Source organism: Podarcis bocagei (genome assembly GCF_964188305.1).
Source record: "Podarcis bocagei genome assembly, chromosome: 6".
Lineage (NCBI taxonomy): Eukaryota > Metazoa > Chordata > Lepidosauria > Squamata > Lacertidae > Podarcis > Podarcis bocagei.
Window position 1 is genome coordinate 61876492 of NC_138130.1, and position 16743 is coordinate 61893234.

At 41.6% G+C, this 16743-nt stretch overlaps 1 protein-coding gene across 11 annotated transcripts in view; it reads right to left on the reverse strand.

The window, feature by feature from the left end:
• LOC308590039 (uncharacterized protein) overlaps nucleotides 1-16743 on the reverse strand; it is a 277805-nt gene that overhangs the window by 55249 nt on the left and 205813 nt on the right. For 2 of the 11 annotated variants that reach the window (XR_014009604.1, XR_014009605.1), the window contains exons 1-2: nucleotides 8534-8706; nucleotides 8377-8441 (exon numbers count right to left, since the gene is read on the reverse strand). The gene's annotated coding sequence lies outside the window, so the exon portion shown is untranslated. Of the gene's footprint in view, nucleotides 1-8376; nucleotides 8442-8533 lie in introns of those variants that run through there. The other 9 variants (XR_014009606.1, XR_014009607.1, XR_014009608.1 and 6 more) reach the window with 6 other exon arrangements.

Below are 16743 nucleotides of genomic sequence, written 5' to 3' on the forward strand. Positions count from 1 at the left end.
TATTTTTTAGAAATGAATATACCTCCTGCAAATGAGAATTGCTTTTCACATGCCCACAAACTTGAAATTGTTATAAAGATGTTAAGGCCTTATCATATTTTCATTTTCATTTTTATGGTTACAGTGTAATGATGCATATAATGTGATAATGTACAATGCAGATGGAGTCATCTTTTAAAAGATGGTATAATATTACGACAACACAGTGTGTTGCTCTCTGACAACCAAGGTGGGAAAATCACCATGTTAAAGGTGATTTATTAGGTTTCTTTTGCAAATACAATCTGCCTAAAATATTTAATCTGGAGGGAGTTACAGAAAAAGAAAGAACAAAGAAAATACTTTGGAGTTTAAAGTGACTATAGGAGGGGGACAAAGTTGATTATTACACCAAGTAAATTTCTTACATCGCAATCCTATACCTGCTGAATACAAAGCAAATTCCATTGACTTTAATAGGATTTACTCCCTGGTAAATATGGTATAGGATTGCAGTCATAAACTTATTTGCTTTTCGGGGGTAGCAAGTAAATGTTTACTCAAAGATATTCCTGAGTATCTTTTACAATTCTAGGCTTAGTTTCTATTTTCATATTGTGAGAGAGGGGAATATAATAGGGATTATTTTGCTTCCGCCTAACAAATCACTCTCCCATGAGTAGCTTGCATCAGGTATTGCAAGCTGGGAGCATAGCAGACTGCACCCTTGCATGCAGTTATTCTTGGTTTTGCACACTTTTAGTATGAGAAGCAAAGTTGATAAGCCAGGACCTTTATCAAGCAGAGTATTATATTGTCTACCCACTTCTTCAGTAATATTTTTGAGTTTGGATAATAGTGGGTTTGGAATAGTGACTTTAATTGCTGTTTTTTGCCCTTTCGGTGCTTTTAGTGCTAGAACCAAATCACACAATATCTGACATCTGATTCCTTCCCGGGTTGTTTTGAACTACAGAGAGGGAGCTGACTTTAAATATATTTTACACATATACCTCGTTGTATGCTTGTGTCAGCATATCAAATACGCTTAGGGAGGGTTCACCTCAGAGCTATAATAATGTGTTCCTGAGCATCTGCCATCTAGAAAAGAAATGTAAGCTACAGGCAGGTAACTGATTTTTAGAAGAATTCAAGGCTACAAGGAGAGCCTTTGTTGCCCATCTTATACATATATGTTGTTTGTTTGTTTTTCACTATCTCTTTATCACCTCTGGCCAAAAATATTTGTGTATTGCTTTTTTTAAAGTTCATCACACACAGCATTTAGATCAAGTGTCTCCGTGTTTTAGGTTAAAAAATGAAAATGCAGAAGTTTCAGCTTTCAGTGCAGTTTAAAACCAGTTAAAAATCTGCCCAGTTTTCTAAACGAGACATAGCTACAACTCAAAACTACAAAATACGGTAACTTGCACTTTTAAAAACCTCAGTATAAGCACAATATAGGCTCAGTTGAGGTTGCCAAGTGCAACATATAAGCAAAACCAAAATATTGTACATCCTCCAAGTGTCCTGGTTTAATCAGGACATCCTGGATTGAAAGCAGCCTTCCCAGCTTCTGATCCCAATTGCCAATGTCCTGTTTTGGCTCCCATGCCCTAGCCATGCCAGAGGGTAGAACCAAAAGACGGGTGTTTTTTGGTTCTGCATTGTGGCACAAGTCAATTGGCTTCACACTAGAATGCGGGACCAAAAAACAAAAGCAAAACCTACCTTGCCCACCCACCCCCTCACATTGCTACTCTTCTTCCTCCTTCCGTCACAGCAATTCCAGAAGCCGGCTTCCAGAAATATATCCGCTGTGCCGGTGGAGGTGGCAACTGAAGGTAGGGGGTGAACAGGTAAAAGAAGCACAGTTATGGGGCAGGTCGAAAGCGCCAAGATCAGGTGGGTGAGTGAGTGAAGCAGTACAGAGATGGGGCTGGCGGGTAGCACCACGATCGGCTGGGTGGATGAAGGAAGGAACACAGAGATAGGTCATGTGGGTAGCGCCGAGATCGGGTGGGTGGGTGAGAGCGCCAAAGCTGATTTCTGCTAGGATCCAAGGCTGCGGCTATAGGAGAAGTAAGACCGTCTTGGGGTGTTAATGCTGTGAACCCCTCCATCACAGGTTCAGGTTGTCTATATGTGCAAATAAATTGTGTATCATAAAGACACCACAGTCTCTGCTGCATCTTATTCCAAAGGAAACATGAACCTAGAACCCCTGGAATCTCACACTTCTCCCAGATTGGGGTAGCATGCAACTACAATACATTGGAAAATACAGTCATGGATAGGCCTCAGCAATATATCGATATATCGCCCAGGATCGGTATAAGGAGCAGACCACGATGTCGGTTTCACTCAGTGGTATATCACTGGTGAAACCACCACCACTCCTGAGTCCCTCTGCTAGAAGCTCCCACTGGAGGAAGGAACTCTTGACTGCTGCTAGCAGAGGGACTCGGGAGAGGCAGCAGTTTCACCAGCGATATATCGCTGAGTGAAACCACCATCCTACTCTGCCCTCAAATGATGGAGAGGGAGAAACAAGCTGTATCAGCAAGGCACCAATACAGCTTGTTCCTCCCTCTGCATCTTTAAACTGCTCAGCCGACGAGTGTGCAGCTGCCCTTGCCTTAAGTTGAGCAGTTAAAGAGCCCCCAGCCCAGCGCTGGATCCTGTAAGCCGGTGGCAGGGTGGGGGCTCTCTGAAACTGCTCAGCTGAGGGGAGTGCAGTTGTCACTCCCCGCAGTGAGCAATTAAAGGAACCCCGATGCTCCACCCACTCACGCGAGAGCACCAGGACTGTCTCAGCTGGGAGAGGGGAAACCTTCTCTCCCCCCAGCTGAGCAGCACAAGCAAGCTGCATTGTCCCAGCCTGTAAGCCTGGGTGAAACCACCTCAGCTCTCGAGGCAAAAGCTGGGGCAGTTTCACCCGGTGTCTCACGGACAGAGGCCAATGCATTCTATTTTTTCAATATATCGCCAATGTTTGGCTGGCAATACACTGTGATGTTGAAAAGCTGATATCGTCCAGCCCTAGTCATGGATCCTTGATGTCACATCTAGATTTGCCCCAATCTGACTCCTACAGAGCAACAAGCTAAAAGAGGAATTTCAGTAGCAGCAGTAGCAACAGCCATTCATCCTTACCCCGATATATCACCAATTACTTCCTATGAACCTAATCTTAAGATAATTAGAGCAATATCATCTTTATTATATTCAGAATGGTGGCTCTTATGTGATTCTGTCTGATGAAAGAGGCAGGATAACAAGAATTAGAAGCCATATCCAACATAAAAGTGACTGGCTACAATACAGCATGCTACTGCTTTTGTAGTGTTTCACAGCTGCCCAGAAATACATTTTCTTTTCAATCAGGTAGTTATAAAACTGTCATTTTTTGTACCATTATTTGCTTAATAATAATAATAATAAATTTTATTTATATCCCGCCCTCCCCAGCCGAAGCCGGGCTCAGGGCGGCTAACAACAATAAAACAGTACAAAAGTACAACATAAACAACATTCTAAAATCATTCATTATAAAAATTAATTAATTCAAGCCACTGGCAACCATTGGGCCAGAGCTCTGCGAAGATTGCCGAGGGAGGGAGTCAGGCTGTGCCCTAGCCAAAGGCCTGGTGGAACAGCTCTGTCTTGCAGGCCCTGCGGAAAGATGTCAAGTCCCGCAAGGCCCTGGTCTCTTGTGACAGAGCGTTCCACCAGATCGGAGCCACAGCCGAAAAAGCCCTGGCTCTAGTTGAGGCCAGCCTAACCTCTCTGAGGCCTGGGACCTTCAGGATGTTTTTATTTGAAGACCGTAGGTTTCTCTGTGGGGCATACCAGGAGAGGCGGTCCCGTAGGTACGAGGGTCCTAGGCCGTATAGGGCTTTAAAGGTTAAAACCAGCACCTTAAACCTGATCCTGTACTCCACCGGGAGCCAGTGCAGCTGGTATAGCACCGGGTGAATGTGATCTCGCAGCGAGGACCCTGTAAGGAGTCTCGCTGCAGCATTCTGCACCCGCTGGAGTTTCTGGGTCAGTCTCAAGGGCAGCCCCACGTAGAGCGAGTTACAATAATCCAGTCTGGAGGTGACCGTCGCGTGGATCACAGTGGCTAGGTCAGGGCGAGAGAGGTAAGGAGCCAACTGCTTAGCTTGGCGGAGATGGAAAAATGCCGCCTTTGTTATAGCTGCAATCTGCGCCTCCATGGAAAGGGAGGTGTCGAAGATTACACCCAAACTCTTAACGGACGGTGCTGGCACTAATTGCACCCCCGCAAGAGATGGGAGTTGCCCCCCCAATCCCATATCGCCCCGTCCCAGCCACAGGACCTCTGTCTTCGAAGGATTTAGCTTCAACCGGCTCCCACGTAACCATCCAGCCACAGCTTCCAAACATCTGGTCAGTGTGTCTGGGGCCGAGTCAGGATGGCCATCCATCAACAGATAGAGTTGGGTGTCATCGGCATACTGATGACAACCCAGCCCAAAACTCCGAACAAGCTGGGCGAGGGGGCGCATAAAGATGTTGAAAAGCATCGGGGAGAGTATCGCACCCTGAGGTACTCCACACACCAAGGAGTGGTGCGATGACAATTCCCCCCCAAGCGCCACCCTCTGTCCCCGACCAGAGAGAAACGAGCGCAGCCATTGAAGGACTGTGCCCTGGATCCCCACGTCGGCAAGGCGGTGGTCCAGAAGTTCGTGATCGACCATGTCGAAAGCTGCTGATAGATCTAGAAGAATCAGCAGCCCCGACCCGCCTCGATCCAGCTGTCTACGAAGGTCATCTGTTAGGGCGACCAGAGCCGTCTCGGTCCCATGACCAGCGCGGAAACCGGACTGGAATGGATCCAGAGCCGATGTTTCATCCAGAAACCCACCAAGCTGTTCAGCAACCGCTCTCTCAATCACCTTACCCAGGAACGGAAGATTCGAAACCGGGCGGTAATTGGATAGATCTAAAGGATCTAATGATGTTTTCTTTAAGAGCGGGCGCACCACTGCCTCCTTCAGTTCCCCTTTCATTTTTTTTTAAATCTTAACAATACGAAACAATACGAAAACAATACATTTAAAGGGCGACATGATTACTAGAAAAGAAAGAAAAATCAACATGTTAGTTTGCTGCTATTCTGAGACAAAAGGAATGTAGGATATACTTGAGTCCTGAGTGGGACTAAAAATTCCAGCATTGGCAGCACCCCAAAGGCTGCTGAATATGGAGCATAGGAAGGATGTAGGAATTGGCTTGTTGATGTTCCCTGAGTAATGGCTCCCAAGGAGCCTCTATCTCATCTACAAAAGGACACCATCTGTTGAAAAGGGTGCTGCCAATCTCTAAATTCACTCAGAGCATTGCAGTTTTTCGGTCCTACCCATTCCTATCCTGACCTTCAAATAATCTTCACTGTGTCTACAACTTAAAAGAATGTGCTTATAGTCACAACTAGGTTCTCAGGCTGATCGATTATATAAAATTAGCACACAAAGCCCTCTTTTTAAATAGGTATTTCCAGAAATACTTAAAAATCCTTCAAAACAATCTCAAAGATTTTTTAAAAAATAATTACTTTTCAATTTCAAGTTACAGGCGTAGTGGATAAAATATGTTTACAAATGCCATGCCTGTACAACTATATATGCCTGTACGAATAGATTACATATATATTGATAAACGAAAAATGATAATACAAAGTCTAACTCCAGCCTGTCTGTCTCTGATTTTGAATTGGGGGAGTGTGAGACCACATAGAATCATGAGAAACATGCCCCCCCCCAAAGAAAAAGAAGAATCCAGTATACAACCATTATATTAAGGTCTACAAATATTGGATTTTATATGTAGGTTCTCAGCAAATCCCATGTTTTGCTGCTTGCTGGGATAGGCTTGTCTCAGTGAGCAGTGCAGAAAGGGTGCTACAGGGGGTAATTTGCATTGAGACTATTGTGGGAGGAGGGCATTAAATCCTCCTTCACTACAGTACCAATCATGATTCTCCGTGAGATTTTTTTAAGGGGGGAAACTGATACACAAGGCAATGCTATTTGGAAATGAAGACTTAAAGGGAAAGTGTTTATTCCTAGAAAGGAGGGCTGGATCATAGAAAAGGAAATGGCTGGATCACAACCTAAAATCAGATTGCTGAGCAATCAATAGAGATCATGATCTGACCAGAATAGCAACAAAATGGATCATCCATACTTGAGGAAATCATAGCTATTCCATTAAGTTTGAAAAATCAGAATTTCTTAGCTATGGGGGTGGTGGGAACTAAAAGGAACAGGGGGGGGGGGAGAGACAAGATGCGGATGTTTAGTTAATGACATGGTGCAGATGTTATTGTAGCTATTTCACAATCAATGCCCAGTATGGAAACAGCCTTAAAAACAAACTGTTTCCCATGTTAGTGAAATCTCAATATGAGTGTCTTATTACAATCATAGAATTAGAAAAGATCTCATGGATAAATTTGCACCACCCCAGCCAGACACATATTCTTCATTAAACTAAAGCAGTCGTATTTGTTATTATTATTTTTTAATATACAACTCTATTTGGAAAATGTATAGCGTAATTCTAAAGTACATACAATTCAGGAGCAGGAATATTAGATTTAACTCCATATCTCTAAGACTTCAGGCAAGTGTGCATTTTGCCATTTTTTTATTGTATTTGTATTTTTTATTGTAACCTTTCAGTTCCTTTCTCACCTCCCTACCATGCAGAGACATCACTTCAGTACAGCTAGAAATGTTCCATATTGGATTCTTAGCCTCTTGTCAGTCTCACATCCTACAATAAACTGACTGGGTTATAGAGGTCATGTTCACAGCCTTCAGGATGTCTCAAAGACCTTGGGATATCAGTCAGTGGCTAAAACAGAGTCTTTAAACAATTTATTTTTTGTAAGCAGAGAATAAGCTGAGAATGTGTGTGAGACATTTTATTTTCAATTTTGCTTTGCACATTGGTTCAGAGCTTGTGGATTTTTCTTGTTACTATTCCTGTCTTGATTGTGTTTTCTAGTAACTTTCCCCTCTTAACTGAAGAATGATGAGCACACCTCTCTAATGTTGTTTGATTGTGGGCCCACACTGATAAATCACTAATGTTCTGTTATGGATCCCTAAAGGGAAAACTGAGCCATCTGTATATAGCTTTGTGGTTGGATGACTTCCGTCTAACCCTTATTGTTGTTTGTTTGTTCTCTGCTAAAGACAATTTTTGTTTATCATGGATTGTGTGTTGGAGACTCTGACACTGAAATTTGGCACCGTTCTCTCGGTCAACTTGGTCAAAATGATTTACAACTCTTTCTCCATGACTAGCTTCCATTAGTCCTGAATGCAAAGTCAACAAATATTCATAGGAGACCACAGGGAATGTTTTAGGATTTCTGAATGCTACAGTTCTAACTGTGCCAGGGGACAATTACCTCATGTCTCACAAACAGTACATTATGAAGTGGGGATTATATTCTTTTTCATGGTCAGTCTGGTTAGCTGAATATTCAAAAACCAACTAAAAGAATATGCAACAGGAAATAACTTTTCCAGTTATAGAAAAATGCCAAGCTTAAGTTTAAAATGTGAATTCTTCATCCAAATAACCCCCAACTTGTGTTTTTAAAGCTTCTTATTGAAAGCCAATGTGGTGTAGGTGGTTGGACTGTTTGACTAGGACCCAGGATCCCAGGGTTCATATCCCCACTCAGCCTTGAAGCTTGGCCAAGTTGCCCTAGGCCACTTATAATATCTCAGTCTAACCTACCTCACAGGGTTGTTATGAGGATAAAATAGAGGAGGAGAACCATTTATGCCACCTTGAGCTCCTAGAAGTAACAGTGGGTTCAAAATATAAAAATAAAATCAACTGCTACAGTAAAGTGATTCAGTTACAAAGCTATCCACTTCAGTTTATATATCTCATTATTGTAAGGAGAGCTTAAATGTTCCTTATATAAAGAGGGGGAGTAGAGAAAATTATTGACTTGAAAATTGGTGGTTTATAATGTAATAATAATGAGGTAGGTGCCCATCCCACCTTAGCCTTATCTTTCTTAACCTTAGCACCAGCTTCCTCCCTCAAGCTCTATTTCCCAAATCCTTTACTGACCTACAGAGCATTTTCAATTCACTGTTCTCACCCATCTTGCTTCCACAACTGTTACACATGGGAGCTTGGGCCTCTCCCCTTCGTTTCACCTGTGGCAGGTACTAGGCAAGCCAATAGGCGAGAGGGGATCCGAGAAACGGCTGCTAATACCCAGGAAAGCAAGTCCTAATTTTCTATTCAGAAGGGAATATTTGCATTAACTTTGCTGCTATAGTTTTTGTCACAGATCCAGTGAAATGCTAGTAAATGTTCAAGGCAAGCGCTTACCCTGACTCCTTCTCCAGAAGAGACTTCAGAACCTGTTTCCAAACTTGATTCTTTGCTCTGCATGACTAAAAAGAAAGAAAGAAAGAATCACCACTCAAGATTCTAGGCGGGCCCAGGCTCACAAAGGCAAAAGGGAAAAAAGCCCAGTTTTACTAACCTTAACCAAACTCCAATTTCAAGTTAACACACCTTCAGTCCCAGTGTGTTTATTGAGGCCTACCAGACTTTTCCATGACTAGTGACCGAGTAAAACCTGGAATGGAACTACTCCAGATTCTGGTATACAACAAGAACTCTTAGAAAACCCGGAACGGATTTTCCAACATCACACTGTTGGCTATAGAAAAACAAGGAGGCAGACAGGCTGTGGGAGTGGGGAAAATGCCCTATGTTTTGGGTAAAGCAGAAATGTGAGGAATTTATTGACAATAGAATTTTTTAATGCAGTTTTAACTGTTGCTTTAACTGTTTTAGATGTTAAAGCAGAGGTAAAGATAAAGGTAAAGGGACCCCTGACCATTAGGTCCAGTTGCGGACGACTCTGGGGTTGTGGTGCTCATCTCGCTTTATTGGCCGAGGGAGCCGGCATACAGCTTCCAGATCATGTGGCCAGCATGACTAAGCCGCTCCTGGCAAACCAGAGCAGTGCACAGAAACGCCGTTTGCCTTCCCGCTGGAGCAGTACCTATTTATCTACTTGCACTTCGTGCTTTCAAACTGCTAGGTTGGCAGGAGCAGGGACCGAGCAACAGGAGCTCACCCCATCATGGGGATTCGAACTGCCAACCTTCTGATCGGCAAAGCCTAGGCTCTGTGGTTTAACCCATAGCGCCACCCGTGTTCCATAAAGCAGAGGTATTTAGGGCCATTTTCCCTGTATTGTATTGCTGAAGTTAAGTTTTGGGTTGTTGTCTTCCACAAAGGTTTGATTGTGCTGCACTAGTAATAATCAGATTAGCTTTATCAGGCAGCGTACAAAACAAATATGTGAAAATTCAACAGATGTCACAGTGCTGTGTTTTGTTGTAAGATTAAATATATTGCTACTGTACTACCGTATTAAAAATATTCTGTAAGCCTGGAAGCTCATGGGTCCTTGCTAGGAAGCGTGGTGTCAGCACACAGCATGGTCATGCAAACTCTAAGGTCCACCAGAGTTGACTGTAGTCACCTGCATCTTCAGCCTTCTCTCACAAAAGAGCAGTGAAATTCAGCCCAGTGTTGTGAAAGCATCAGGCAAGGTCACAAGCACTGCTTTTGGCCCCAGTTCTTTCAGGGCCCAAAGGGCCAGCACAATAAGCAGTGGGGTGGGTAGGAGGCTCTTAGCCAGTACTAAGAAGAGCATTGCTGGATGTAGCAGCTGTCTCGGCTCCCTCATTTCCCTAGGAAAAGGTGGTGTAAAGGGCGAGGCCTTGAGGAATGCTTACCTGGTTTTAAATTTTTCTTTTATGTTACAAATCTAGAGTTCTTGTTTTTTGGGGTGGCCCCCTTTTGCTTCCAGTTTTATAGGCAGAGTGGTGGAGGAGGACTCTCTGAAGACCGGCTTCGAGATTGGTAGCACCTCTGATATGACCATATGTGATTGCATGGTCACATGATCTTTCCAGGAATGACTTTGAGCTAGAATCTTTTCTAGCCCCAGCTGCAGCAATCACAAACAAGGCATTTAAAAACATATTTTAAAGCAGCGGTGGGGAGCAGAATCCCTTGTTGCACTTTCAAGGTTAGCACAAGCACGTGCACGCACACACACATCAGCCCTTTAAAAATTATCCTTTAAAAAGCAGAATTCTACACACATACCACTTCCCTTTCCTAAAGCACCTTCACTTTGTCCCCACCTTCCCTCATATGGTTGAAATGAAGACGTTCTGAAGGTTTGGCAATTGGCACAGCTCTATTTTGTAGTGCTTCTCATGCGTCTTGGAGGTGGCAGAGTTTCAGGAATTAAAGGACACCCTTTCGCCCCTCCTGTTTCCAGGAACTTTCTCTGCTGTGCTACAGAGCAGCCTTTCCCAGCCTTGGTCACCATATGCTGGACTGCAATTTTCATAATTCCAGACCATTGCTACATGCTGGCTGGGGCTGGTGGGAGCTATAGTCCAACAAAATCTGGGGACTCAACATCTGCTGGGGAAAAGCTACTATAAAGGACTGTCATCCCCAAACATGAACATTCTGTAGCTTTAGAGTGTGTGTGTGTATGTGTGTGCTTGCAAATGCAGTTCTCGAGATTGAGAAAATGAAAGGATGTATTTTTGCCTTTCATCCTGAAACAATCCTGTGCAGGGGGGATTCATTTCACAGCACACATTCCCAATCCTCACCCCATCCTGGGTATTTAAACTGCCAAGGGCATGATCATGCTAATTCTCTCTCTTTCCCTACCCCTCATTTTCTTTTGTGGGGTGGGTGGGTATGATTTTTAGCTGACACACAAGCATTCTAGGTGGATTTCACAGTGCACCTTACTTCTGGTTTCTTGAGATGCCATTTTCTTTCCCTCAGCTCAAATTTCATCAGTCTTCCATAAACTCAGAAGTTTGTGGCAGACTTTCCTTTTTTTTTTTGCAGTTTTTCCAACTTTTTTCTTTTTCTTTTTAGTTACAAACTTTATACTTTTACCTACTTATACACCTTCACCCTGATCATCTCCCGCCCAGAAACCTGTCCCCAGTCTAGAAGGATGTGTGGATCCAGAATTGGCCTCCACGGTCACTTACGGACTTGCTGTTAAGACCTTAGTCATAGAAGACAATGTTACTCGGCCATGATTGATCACCAAATAAGAAGACCCAAGGAGTCTTAGGCAGGTAGAAACCATTACCTTGTTTTTTGGTGGTCCTGTTTCATCTCAAAGCTGATAGGCACTTGAACTCCTGAATTCAGTGTTGAAGGGAATGATGTATCAGTTTATAAAAAGTAATGTATTATTTAGAAATGCTTACAGATATATGGGAACTTGGAACAGATACATGACTACATCTGACTCTTTAAACATTAATACTTTGTGGCTATCAGATTGAATATTTATAGTCTCTAAATATCTACTGGCACACAGTTATTTCTATTATACAGTTACCACAGAATTCTAACTACAGTAAAGTTTGAAGTGTACGTCAGGGTTACTCGCATATGATGAAATCTGAGTGATACTAAAAGAGTTTTTATAAGACTAACCACATTTCTCAGAAGGAGATCCTTATTTCTATATGCTAGACAAATTTGTAATCCAGTTTGAGCTTTGGGTCCAGGTGACATTCTTCTAATATAAACAAGTATCCTCCCAAGTTATAAAGAACAGTGTCTGTAAAGAATTTTGAGTACATTTCAGAGTGGTCAGATGATATTGCATGGAACTTTTAAATGTCACATTGCAACCTTGCGTAACAGTTTAGTGCTACATGACTCAAAAATGACCTTTTAAAGCACAAAATGGATGAATAATGTGTATTTTCACAGAACCTGTTGTTCTGATCTGTAATTAGTAGAAAACCTTGACTTGTGTGTTTGATTTACTGAGTTGATTTACTGAGCTTCCTAACTCATGACTGCCTGGCAAAGGCTCTTGTCTGTGAAGTTCACCGGCAAGCAGTTTTGGTGCTAAATCTCACTTTTGTCAATGAAATCCCTTTAGGATGAGAGATTTATGTTAAGCTGCTTTGTGCACAGGAAACTATAACCAGGTTTCTCTCTGCACCTACTTCACACATCAGAGTAGCTGTTGATATCCTTAGTCCCCCACCTTTTCCTTTTCCTTGTCTTTTGTCTGTTTTCACAGTCCTCTTTGCTTTATAATCACTCACACTCATTTATCACTGGCTTACCGGGGCCTGCCTACACTATCTTCCATTTTTGTCATGGTGCACTGGTACATTACAAATACAATTAAACCTTTTACGATACTGCAGCTTTTGGCTAACACATCCCAGCTTCAAGGTTGAAAGATTTCTGATATTACCACTGATATCAGTTCTTTCCCATTTATCGGCAGTGTCCGGACTAATGCAGAAATGTTGCATTAATTAAAGGAAGCATCCAGTAATGCTGCTGTTTTTGCCAGTCTGACACTGAATTGAAGCCTGATGCCTGCTCATGTTTTAAGAGCCATTCATCACACATGTCATCCTAAAGCAGCCAGCTGTCTGAGCAAAGCCTCATTTGCATTTCATCAACTGCAGTCTCCCTTTTCGTTTCCCTCCATCCATTGTATGGAGCTTTGGTTTTTAAAAAGAGCCTAGTCTTCAAAAAGCAGCTTAGCAAAAATTAGTATTCCGTTTAGAAAGATGATTTTACTTTAGTTCAGAGGTCTCACCATTGATCCTGGGAAAATGTGTCACACAAACTTACATACACAATCTGTCTGTATCAAAAAAAATATTTATTGCTTTATGAAATAAGGCACCAACTTGGCAAACCATGTGCATTCAGTGGTTTGAAATAATGAAACATTTCATTTCTGAAGAACTCTGAATAGCTTTGTGATTCCACAACATGGCAAGCTATGAGAGAATTTAATTTCTTTCTGTACTAAGCTAAACTGCCTACCTTGTTGAGAATTACCACCCTGGTCGCACAATGTGAGAACTGCAAGCGTCAAATACTGTTTAGCTCATTTCTATGCCATTCAATCCTGTGTATGTTTACTCAGAAGCAAATCCCACTGTAAAATTGCCTCATTAGCAAATGTGACCAAATCTATTGTGCAAAGAGATTATTGTTTCACATTTTCATTGGATTGTGATATTTTAATAAAGTACTAACATCTCTGTCCATGCCTAATATATAGAAATATCTATACTACAGAAGCTGAACATAGCTCTTCATTTATGTAAATTAATAATATATTCAATGGTATATAGTATACCATTCTAGAAATGGCTATATGTATGCATGAAATAGCTCAGCTGGGACCGGGTGGGGCTGCTGTGTTTGGTGAAAGGATATTCCCCCTGAGGCTCCTGGCCAAGACTGTGTCCGTCCGCCACCCCACCCCCCATCTCAGGTACTATTTAAGGCTGAAGTGAGGAGCTATGGCATGAGATGCTGATGGAGCAGGCTAGCTAACTGGCTATACTGTAGGGGGTCAAATTGTGTTCATGGTTTCTAAGTGCCTTCAGTTTAGGGTGGGGAGAGAAAGAGAGAGCACACACACAATATCAAAACTTTGAAGAAGTGGCAATCTTTATCTCCTCAGGTGAGACATGGGACAAGGATTGTCCCACCCAGTCTTTTGCAATTGAATTGATATGCACAAAACGTTTTCACAGGCGGACTTTTTGTTCCCTTCAGTGGAGAGAATAGCTCCAATAGCTAATCTTTATGTGGATGTGTGACATCCCAGTTCCACAATAGATTACTGTGGTTCCGTGTTGTTTTAATCCTAATAAATCCAAGGAGAGCTGTATCTAATAAGATTATAGGATAGGTATGGAGGGTTTGGACAGCAGAGACAAAACTCTGCGAAGCCAACATGGGAAAGTGGGGGTCCTTTGCACACACAAGCAAAAGTTGGATACCCTATCATTTGGGAGTTTTATACAATAGGTTTAGATTTCACACAGCTGACTTATTACAATGCTTCAGATCACGCTGCATTTATATCTCTTAGCATTTATAATTTGATTGTACATCAGTTAATCATTCTCAGCTGAATGTGTGTATTGCTCCAGTAAAGGACATCATGCTTAAGGTGATATGAATGTTGTATGTATAGTGTTGGATCTGCTGTGCCCGTCTAATGCATACAAGTCATCAAATGATGCTACATTAATCAAAGGATGAGCATGCATCTGTGAACAGGGCTTAGGTCACCTGTGTTTCTGATAAACCCTTCTACATTAGATCTTATGGATGCAGTGCAAGTTTCTTTAATGCATGATCATACTTCAACCTTTTTTAGGCAGCCCAGGACCAGCCCAGGTTCTGGTAGATGCAAGTGACTTTATTTAACTATATTTTACTGATAACTTTAATGTTTTAGTGTTTTTTATTGTAATAATAATAATAATAATAATAATAATAATAATAATAATAATAATTTATTATTTGTACCCCGCCCATCTGGCTGGGTTTCCCCAGCCACTCTGGGCGGCTTCCATAGAAACCAAAAAAAACACTAAAATATCATACATTAAAAACTTCCCTGAACAGGGCTGCCTTAAGATGTCTTCTGAATGTCTTCTATTGTAAACGTATTTGAGGCTTTACTACAATCAAGTGGTATATAAATTTTGTTAAATAAATAATACAAAATTAATGAAAACTCGTAAAATAATCTGGTTAGTTTCTAAGGTGTGAAAACACCCTGTCAAATACTGCATTTCCTTGTACTTGAAAGGATTTGCAGCTAAATATCAGATTACTGAACCTGATCTGGAAGACTATCCTTTCTTACAGACCTTCTTAGGTGTTAAGATCGGCACAGGGGTCTTCTTAGTAGTTCTGCCACTCTCACCTTTGAGCAATGATAATTCATATCCATGTTACCTTCAACGTCTACTAGAAGGAATTCACAAAACCTCTGGTGGAGTAAATGGCTTGGTTGTTTTCCTTCTCTTTCTTCTTTTTTTCTCTACTAATTTTGTGCTTATATGTGAAAATATGCTGAATTTTACAGGGTCATCACATGCCACATGGTTTGACATAGAGCAGTCATTTTTGGACATCTCAGAGCCAATTTTATGATGTGGAAGGGAAGTAAACACAAGAGGGAAATTAATCAGGTTATGGACCTTGAGACATATACCGTAAAAAAGTAAAAAAACCTAGTCTTATGCACGGAAAAGTACAGGACCTATGTTTGCTTCAGACAAAATCAGAAGTTTCCATCTGCACATTACCGGGTCATAATCTTTTCTCATGGATAACTGCCTACTTTTAAATGATTCCTAACCAAACTGTAAAATGGTATTCTTGTTCATCTGGCTTCCTCTTCTTTCAGATGTCAGAACACATTTTCCATTGCTTTTACCTTTCAAACCCACTGTGTATTCCCTATTGAAGGTTCATGCATATTTTCCTGTGAAGATCCATCCCTTAGGTACATAAGGTCAGACTTTCTGACTATTCTTTGGGGCACAAATACTGAAGAAGCGGTAAAACTCTCATTCTTTTTCAGTTTGATCTGAACTTTGAAAACTATTTATGGAACCTCAAAAGGGTGATAAAATGTTGTGTATGTGTTTTAAGAAAAAGAACTGCAACTTCTTTCCCTCTACTTTTTGGGAGTAGTTATAATCAAAATTGTGCCAATTCCTGGGTTATCACAGTTCAAAGGAAAAATGCTATTCACTTTTCAAAACAATGTAGGCTTCATTAATAATTATTATATTTACATCCCACCTGTCCCCTGAGGAGCTGAAGGTATCATAAATGGATTGTGAACAGGAGTGTGTGAATCTGAACTTATTTCTGTGGTTTATCTATGTAGATCATAGCATAAGTAAAGGTGGACATAACTTAAATATCACATGAGGTTCTGCATCTTGAACCTTGCTTGACCTTGGTACATGCCTGATACCAGCCTCATCTCAGGATATACTTCACACCTTGTAAAAGTCCACACATGCAAATTTAGTTGCCAAGTACAGGATATCCAGCTCTTCAATGGGAACACACAATGGTAGAGGTAATTTGCAGGAAGAGTGCAAAGAACGATATAGCCAGTTTTAATGCCTCACTATCACAGTCCTCTCTTTGACCAAACTACGGGAGGCAGTAGAAGACAGAAGTGCCTGGCATGCTCTGGTCCATGGGGTCACGAAGAGTCGGACACGACTAAACGACTAAACAACAACATCACAGTCCTCTACTCTTTTGTTAAGCAAAACACACAGAATGAGATACAAACAAGATGGCCAGTTTTCAGTAATTTTCTCTCTGGAATGGACAATGGTGAGAAAGAGAATAATATTACAAAACCCAAGATTTCTAGTAGGCAATTAGCTCTTCCAGCTCCAACAAGACAGAGCTTACCCAGCACTCTCCAGGAATCATCACATTTCCACTTCGTTTTAAGAACAGGTATATATACTTCTCTCCCCCCCCTCCATTTCTAGTGTGGGTTATATGGCAAAATTGACATGCCCATGTTCTGTAGGCTTTGGAAAGTTAAGGACTTTGTCATTCTTTAGATCAAGGTGTGTATGTATTCCAGAATTTGCTGCCTGCTTAAATTGTAATGTGAAGCAGCATTTATATACTCTGTCACTTTTATTTCATGTAGTAAACAACGCTTTCTTTATTCCTCCATGTGAGACCTTCTTGTGGGCATAGTGTTAAGGGTAAAACACATATTCATAGGCAAATGCGCATTATAACTCCAGTAACAGACCCTAAACCTCTTAGCAGTATGTATATGAACAC